At 38.3% G+C, this 9498-nt stretch overlaps 1 non-coding gene across 1 annotated transcript; it reads left to right on the forward strand.

Moving 5' to 3' along the window:
* The first annotated feature begins 5210 nt into the window (after positions 1 to 5210).
* On the forward strand, positions 5211 to 5317 carry LOC118545849 (U6 spliceosomal RNA). The gene has a single exon (XR_004922258.1). It is a non-coding gene; the product is annotated as a U6 spliceosomal RNA (small nuclear RNA).
* Positions 5318 to 9498: the final 4181 nt, after the last annotated feature.

The following is a 9498-nucleotide window of genomic DNA, read 5'->3' on the forward strand; positions in this document are numbered from 1 at the left end:
GAGAGGATCCCTCAGCTTCATCTCAAATCTGGTGCCTGACATCCTATAGTCCATGATACATTCCTTTAAAGCGGTTTGATGTATTACAGTTATAACACTAGCTACGTTTTCCCCCCTATTGTATACATCATCTCATTTAATACCTACAACAAGTGGTACTGAGGCTTCTAGGGGTTCAAAGTCACACAGTAGATAGTTGGTAGAGCTGGAGTTTTAAATTGGCTTGAATTGAAATCCAGCTCTCTGCTACATTTTATTTACTTCATATTATTGAAGTAAAATAGGCATGGACTTGATACCCAATTCATACATATGCAAGCTGTGGGATCTCCAGAAAATTATTATTTCTAAGTCTCAATTTCTCTATTTCAAAATTGGAAGCTGGGTAAAGAGGAGACAACATAGAGTAGACAGGCTGGCTAAACTTGGTCTTTTTTAGAATGTTTCTAAAAGTAGTCCTGGAAGGTGAGAACGATTTCAGAGTCTTTCCTTGGTGGATAGCACCATGATCAGATTCTCTCATGATGGGGCAAAGGGATGGGTAGAATACTGACATTGAAGAAGAAGTCCTGGACTTAAAATAGTAAGAGTGGATTTTGTTCACCACTTGTTAACTGAGTGAGCTTGTGCAAGACTCTTAACCACTCTGATGCATGCTAAGACTGTTTCTTTATCTGTAACATATACATCTATTCCATAAACCTACACAATATTGTTGAGAGTTTCAACTGATTAAATGATAAAATGTCATGTTATAAATTATTATATGCTAGATCATGTCATTTGTTATGTCATCATCATTGTTTTTTCCATGAAGAAACTGAATCTTTATAGGCAGAACTAATTTGTGACTAGGGAAGTGTGTTTCTTTTTTCTTTACTGGTGGTTACATTCCCACTGGGTTATATAGAGGTGTTTGACTTTGATACATTACTATTTTTTAAAAAGATTTATTTGTTTTAGAGAGAGAGTGGGGGGGTAGAGGAAGAGGGAGAGAGAATCTTCAAGCCAACTCCCACTGAGCAGGGAGCCCAATACCCAGGACCCTGAGATCATGACCTGAGCTGAAATCAAGAGTTGGCAGCTTAACCGACTGAGCCACTCAGGTGCCCTGATACATTACTATTTGACCACCTTGTTTGCCTTTTAAAATTTCTAAGATAGGATCCAGTGAAGAAATAGCTATCAAAGAACATTTAAATGAGAATATAGTTTATAAAAATAATTTTTATAAATTTGTGTGAAACATAAGCCAATAAAAGGTATTGATAAATACATGGTAGATTGCTTTAATCTATTACATATGGCACATAGAGGCAAGTATATCTGCAATCAACTGATTTAATTCTTCCCTGAGCTTGGATGCCAGCATGGTGATTTTCCCCTTTTCAGGATAACTGTTTCAGCCTCATTAGTGTGGTTGATAGTGAAAGAGTGTTGGAGGAGTAGGAGAACCATAGGGAAGATGATACAAGCCATGGAAACCCACAGTGAAGGAGGGTCTTAGGGTAGTCATTTCTTTATCCTAATCTGAGCATCACTGAAGCTCGATTTCATAGATAAGGAAATGAGGCAAATACATAATCTGAGCTCTATTATGTTGCTTAGAACCAGAAGCACCAAGAGCTCATCTGTGCATTTTTCACTAGGCAAATCAGACTCCTGGACATTCTAGAGGAAGTCAGCTGTGCCTATGCCATATAAATATAGCCAAACAAACAAACAAAACCAACGATGAATTTGTAAGAGAGTAATTATAGGTCTTTGAGGTGACTTTACAAACTATAACTTTCATTGCTTGGCCCAAATGTATCTTTTGGTGCCTCTATTAGATAGAACACAGGCCTGAGATTGGTGAATCATTTCTCCTCTTTTTATATTTCAGTAACACAAGAAATGTACTTTCAAATGAGCCACTATCAGAAACCAAAAAGCCACTTCTCAAGGTAGGATCTGTGCAGTATTAAAATTATCTTGTGTTTTTGTCCTTAGAATTACTATGCTTGGTTGTAAGTATGGGACAGACCAGAATAAGACCATTAGGCATCCCTGCAGATTTGGGAAGTATTTGCAAAATAACCTTTAAGATATGTTGTGTCATTGCTGAGTCATATGGTAGCTCTATTTTCAACTTTTTGAGGAACCTCCATACTGTTTTGAATCACAGATCTGTACCTCTGAAACAAATAATACATTATATGTTAAAAAAAAAAAAAAGAAGATAGCAGGAGGGGAAGAATAAAGGGGGGGAAATCGGAGGGGGAGACGAACCATGAGAGACGATGGACTCTGAAAAACAAACTGATGGTTCTAGAGGGGAGGGGGGTGGGGGGATCGGTTAGCCTGGTGATGGGTATTAAAGGGGGCACGTTCTGCATGGAGCACTGGGTGTTATACGCAAACAATGAATCATGGAACACTACATCAAAAACTAATGATGTAATGTATGGTGATTAACATAACATAATAAAAAAAAGATATGTTGTGTCTTTAATGGATTTATATCTTGAAGGAAGAGTAGGTAGTCTATCTGATTTGCTTTATTCTCATCCATGGTTTTGATGATCAGACTAAGAAGAAACAGAGGGAAAACCTAATTAGAGGCTTTTGGGGTTTGCTAATCCAGGCTGGAAAGTACCCAAACCTACCCCAATTCTTTAATTTAAATTGCATGTTCTCTTTTTGTTACAAAATTTGATATAAAGCTTTCCCAAGTAAGGGAGGAGCCCAAATGAAGTTTAAATTAAGTTCATGTAAGTTTTAACCCTCCACTGATGTACCTGTCAGATCCCACAGATGAGATTTCAGGTTTGTTCCAAGTTCAAAGCAGGGGCTAGAGATAAATCCTGTCCACTTCACACCTACGAAAATAGGGAGTAGTGGCTGGTTGATGATTGCTTTTTATTAAAAAAAGTTTTTTTGGAACAGACTGAATGCAAGTTGATCTTAGCCAAATCGAAGCTGTGTTTTTTTTTGAAAGGTGTAACAGAATTCCAAAACACATGGAGAATTTTTGAAACAATGGGATTCTATAAGAAACTGTTTGGTAGATTGGTTCACTCTCTCATTCATTTGTTAATTCATGGCACTGTGATGAAGTTGTTAAAAGTATAAACTTTGTAATCATCCATCCAAATCTGAGACCCCAACTTTGCTAAATATGGGGCCTTATTTAGAATGAGCAAAGCTCTTTGAGCCTATTTTCTGAGTGGTAAAATGGTGATAATTATAGTGATACCTACTTCATAGTTTGTTTAGCAGATGGAGTGAATTCCAAGCATAAAGTTAGTGCTCAATAAACACATAACTTAAAAAGTCCACCCATCCATCCATTCATCCATCCATCCTTGTATCTGTCAACTGTCCTGACCCTGATCTAGGTACTAGGGATATGGTGCTCCATGTTCAGGTCTTTCAGTCTGGTTGTATATAGACAATTATAATACAGCATGGTTAGTGGTATGATGAACATTAAGAAGAAAGAAAGCTCTTCTAATTCACCTGGGGAGGATAGTGGTGACCTCCTTTCTCCTCCTGGGTGAAGAGAGACCTGTAAGCTGTGTTCATAGGAGTACATAGGATTAAAGATGGAGACTTATTTTGGCTTAATACAAGGGAGGTCTTTCTGGTAGAGATGCTGGAAGATAGAATAGGAGGCCATGGGAAGCAATGGATGTTGTCACTAGAAGAGGAATCTGGCAAAAGCTGGGAAATCAATCTGCAGAAATGTTTAAGAGGGGTCTCAAGCCCTTGGATAAGAGATTGAGTAGATGACTTTTAAAATACTTTACAATTCTGAGAATCAATGATTTTTAAGGGATTTGGAAGGGCTTAGATGAGCTTCTCTGAGATGGCTAAATCAGAATGAAGCCTGGCCAGGCTGGGCAATGTAGCCACCTTGGTAACCAAGAATGACCACGATGATGACATGTTCATGCTGTGATATAACTAGTTTTAATTTATTTTTATTTTGAAAAATAATATAAGATCCATGGATGCATTTTCAGTATAGGAAAATTAAAATACTATAAAAGCATAAAGAGTAAAAATAAAGTCTTCTTTCTACTCTCCTCCTTGCCCCTCTTTCTGCCCCACCTTCCATTTGCTCCCCTACTTTATTTATTTATTTATTTATTTATTTATTTAAGATTTTATTTATTTATTTGACAGAGAGGGACACAGCGAGAGAGGGAACACCAGCAGGGGGAGTGGGAGAGGGAGAAGCAGGCTTCTCGCGGAGCAGGGAGCCCGATGCGGGGCTCAATCCCAGGACCCTGGGATCATGACCTGAGCCGAAGGCAGACGCTTAACGACTGAGCCACCCAGGCGCCCCGCTCCCCTACTTTAATTCCGTCCACAGAGACAGTGACTCCACCTTTCATTCCCCATCCTTCCATACTTCTTTTCATGAATTTCTGTGCCTATATGTGTTATACACATATACACATATTTAGTTTTTCAAAAATCATGAATGGGATCATACTCTAAATACTATTCATTAGTTTTTTTCATTCAGCACTAATTGTGGAAATACATATAAATGTACATTGGGGGGCACCTGGGTGGCTCAGTTGTTACACGTCTGCCTTCGGCTCAGGTCATGATCCCAGGGTCCCGGGATCGAGCCCTGTAATGGGCTCTCTGCTCCGCGGGAAGCCTGCTTCTCCCTCTCCCACTCCCCCCCCAACCCCCGCTTGTGTTCCCTCTCCCGCTGTCTCTCTTTCTCTCTGTCAAATAAATAAATAAATGAAATCTTAAAAAAAAAAAAAAGAATAAATGCTCATTTTAAAAGCCACTGTCTTTTCAGGGCTACATTGTGTTCTATAGCGTAGCTGTAACATGATGGTAAAATGACTTATATGCATTTCCATTGTATTCATCTTGGTGCTATTGTAAACAGTGCTGCAGTGGACATCCTTGTGGATACATTTATGTGCCCAAGTGCAAGTCTTTTGGTGGGATAGATTTTACAGATTCTCTGAAGTTGAGTTACTCAACTAACAGGATGCACCTTGTAAATTCTGATGAATAACATCCAGCCCTCTTCCAGAATATTGAACCAGTTTATATTTTCACCAGCAATGAAAGAAAGTGACCATTTCATCACAATATCGGTGAAATAATATTGAAGAAAACCAGAATATGTTACTCCAAAATATACTTCTTTGACATAAAAATTAGTTTGAGCTGAGGGCAATTAAGAAGGAGCAGTGCTTGCTTTGGCAGCATATGAACTAAAATTGGAACAATACGGAGAAGATCAGCATGGCCCTGGCGCAAGGATGACATGCAAATGCGTGAAGCATTAAAAAAAAAAAAAAAAAAAAGGAAGGAGCAGAGCTCCCCTTTGTCTGTCGAGAGGCAGGATATAAACTCTCCTTTTACAGGAGACAGAGTTCTATCAGTCCAAAGATGGCACCAGAGGAATCTGCAAACAAACCTTACTCCATTAGTTTCCTCCACATATTTACCCTCTCACCATTCTCCACCTGCAGCAGCCTAAAACTTGGGCCTGCCATTTCTCTACATATTATTGTCTTTAGTTGAAGAGGCTACAGAAGCTGGAATCCTGGGCTGCCCCTTTGCGTTCCTCTAGGTTTCTCCCATGAGATGTGCACTGCATGAGTTTATAAACTGGTTTTCTCTTGTTAAGTTGTCTTTTTGTTAAAGAGCCCCAGCTTGAAAACTTAAGATGGGTGGAGGTAAATTTTCACCTTCCCTACAGTATATTAACAATCTTTTATTTTTTGGTTCATCTATTAGGTAAAAATAATTTCTAGTTGTTTTAATTTAAATTTGTATGATTACCAATAAGGCTGATCATCTTTTAATATATTACCTGGCAGTTGGTACATCATCTGTGACTTGCCTCTTTATATAGTTTGTCTATAAATATGCATGAGAAACACTTTTTATGGATATTAATCTCTTATGTGTATGCATATATGGCAAATACTTTGGTACGATGAATTATAAGTACATTTTAGTTTTTTTCCTATGGCTTCTGGATTTCAAATACTGATTTTTAAAAAAGATTTATTTATTTATTTTAGAGAGGAGAGTGAGTGTGTGTGGGGGGGAGGGGCAGAGGGAGAGGGAGAGAGTGTCTTAAGTAGACTCTGCACTGAGCAAGGAGCCTGACTCTGGCTTGATCTTACGACCCTGAGATCACAACCTGAGCCAAAACCAAGAGTTGGATGCTTAACCGGCTGTGCCATCCAGGCACCCCAAGAATGTTGATTTTTAATGTGTGCAATAACTATTATGTCATCGCTGAACCAAGAGGTCAATACATGCATAAGGAAGTAGAACACATCATGATGTTCTTTGTCTTTAATCTTCTTTTCTACCACTTTCCTTCATTACTCTCTACTTTTAAGTTGCAGGGTACCACATCCCTTCTGCAAATGCTGTGGTTTATGAACTTCTGTGTCTGATTCATTGCACAGGCTATTTTCCCCTCAGGAATATCTTTCTCATATCGCAACCTGAGAACTTCCACTTATCCCCTTGGACCCCAGTCACATGGCAGTTCCTTGGGTGTAAACTTCCATAGCCACTCTAGAAAATGGAGAAGAGAAATAATCCCCTCATTTGGTTGCTAGGGTTACATTACGCTAAACGGGTAAAGTAGGATGCCGGGGTCATGGAAGTTTCTCAGTAATTGTGTGTTGCCTCTCATCTAGTACCTACTGCACCGAAAACTATATCATTGCTTATGTACCTAGCCCAGTTTTCTGCTTCATTGTGAATTCCTGGTGTACTGAGTTGTGTTTTTCTTCTTTAGCCTGTCTCGGGCACTCAGTATGCATGCAAAGGTTTATCACTGAGATTGATTGGTATGGGTTGGGCACATTGGCATATATGGTCTTTGTCCAACAAAGAAAAATAATGCATTTCCTCCTTTTTCCCCTTTTTTTCAAATATGAGCTATCAAATTTAGAGAAAATATTATGGTCAATTATAGTATTCAGTTAATCTCAAGCACTTGGAAATCTCTGTTGCCATTGTTTCATTTACTTAATTCCTATTCTGTGTTTTTACCTAATTGCCAAATTTTGGAGTGCTGTGTGTGCTTCACAAATTTCATTAGTATACTTTTTAAAATATATAAATTGAAAGATGGGTAATACCTGACAGTTTCAGTCTATATTATTATTTATTTTTATCTCAGATAATTTTGTTACAGTGTCACTCACTTGGGGGAACAAATAATAGCAAAAATATAAAATAGAAATTGAAAATTAACCACCCCTCAAAAACAATGAATCATGGAACCCTACATCAAAAACTAATGATATACTGTATGGTGACTAACATAACATAATAAAATAAAATTAAGTTAAAAAAAAAGAAAATTAACCACCCCTCCATCCTCAGTCCCAAGGGCATGGCAATACCACAAACATGCATACTTCATGGGATATTATAATCGAAATAATTGAACTTGAGATCTGGTTCTGAGCTTTCTGCAGCTAAGGTAAAAAATAGAAACAAAATTCTTTACAAGATGTTTATTGTCTTAAACTATCCCTTTTACTGATCCTGTCTTTAAATGCTTGTTCTTACTGGCAAATCCATGCTGTCTATAAGCATTTAATCTCAGCTTGTTTGCTGTGTGTTGAACACATATCATCAACCAGATTGAAAGCTTTTCAAGGGTAAGGACCTGCCTTTGCTTTTTTGGAATCACCTAGGGTAAGTGATTAGCAAACTGACATTGAAGGATTAGTGCTAAAATGGTAAAATCTTGCAATGTCCCAGAAGTATACAATTTAAAAAGAAAATGGGGAGCAGGGAAGTGCAGTGTGCTGGAGTTGAAACTCAGGTCTGTGTGACCCCACAGCATGTATTTTTAACCATTTCCTGAGCTAGCTCTGCGGTCGGTGTCCCCAGAGCTTGACTCATGTCAGGCAATAAGAATGGCGAAGGTTCCAGAGCTTGGTTTTAGACTATGATTTTTTTTTTTTTTTTTAATTGCAGTGCTGGTCTTTTTGCTTCAGGTTTTGGTGCTGAAAGAGTAAATCACTCTATCCGTGGTTACTGTCTGTGAGGTTTACTTGACAACCTGAGTTGCTACAGTGGACACCATTTGATAAGGCAGAGGCTTTTCCTTCACACTGCCTTTCTTTTCTATAAAATTTGTTCTATGAAAATGCCATGTGGTCTCAATCAGCTTTTCTCCCTTGCACCTTTGGTTTAATAAGCTTCTGGCATTTGGGTGTGCCTGAAATATTGATTTTTTTTTTCAACATTAAAAAACATGTATATAAAATATAAAATGAAATAAAGACAGAGAATTAATATCCTGTTTTTTGAGACACAGTGACTAATTAGAATGACATAGGCCTGTGGGGGGTTTAACGTAGCTAATCTTTAGCAGGTGTGTTTGCTACCAGCTGACAACATCTTTCTCAGAAGGAAGGTAGAGTCAAAAAGTGCTGGAATATCAGCAAAATAGAACTAAGTGATGCAAGTCATCACACAATGGAGAAATCCTAGAACTTCACTGTCCAAGATAGAAATCCTTGGGTACATGTGGCTGTTTACATTTAAATGATTAAAATTAAATGGGATAAAAAATTCAGTTCTTTACCCTAGCCACATTTCAAGTGCTCAGTTGTCACGTATGGACTATCAGGCAGCACAGATGTAGACCATTTCTGTCCCTCTGTAATACTGTAATACAACAAGAACCAGATTGAATGTTGGGGTGAGGAGACAGAATGAGGTAAGAATTTTAGTTGTGCCATTTTTTAGCAGGGTGGCCATGGTAAATGATTTAATCTCACTCTGCCACAGTATCTCTTTTTATAAAATGAAGAAAATATTGCTTAGTGTGTAGTGCATCTAGCAGTGTTTCCCTTCTGAGTGACTGCCCCCAACTACTCTATCAAATGTGGCCACCACCTGTTATTCCTCATACCACTGAATACAGCAGAACATACAGCTACCTTGAAACGTGCCACTTTGGTATATTGATTATGTTGAGTTATAGGCTCTTGAAAAACAGCCAATGCAGGAACAGGCTTTCTCTGGACTACCCTTACCTGCCAAAAGACAGATCCTCCAAAGGAACTCAGTTGTTACAAATCCCCTCTCAAGGAGTTTCATCAACAAGGGAAGGTTGACTTATCACGGGAGAGGAGATTAGAAGTTGACACCACACCCAGACAAATTTTGTCAGAAACTATCATACCTCCCATCTATTCTAAGGGCCCATTCATCTTTCCTAAAAATTGTTTCCTGTCCTCTAAAAGGCTTACATCCTCCTCCCCTTTCCTGATGAAGATGGTATTTAAGTCTGAATTCTAAGCCATCTCAGGGAGTTACTCATTTTCTCTGGGTATCTCTCATGTATATTTTGTTTTTCTTTTGTCAGTATGTTTTTTTATTATAGGGCTGTCAAATAAGAACTGAGAAGGGTAGAGGGAAAATTATTTTCCTCCCCTACACCACTCTATCTTTTCTTCAGAGCACTTACCATTATCAAATTGA

The sequence above is a fragment of the Halichoerus grypus genome, chromosome 5 (genome assembly GCF_964656455.1).
Source record: "Halichoerus grypus chromosome 5, mHalGry1.hap1.1, whole genome shotgun sequence".
NCBI lineage: Eukaryota > Metazoa > Chordata > Mammalia > Carnivora > Phocidae > Halichoerus > Halichoerus grypus.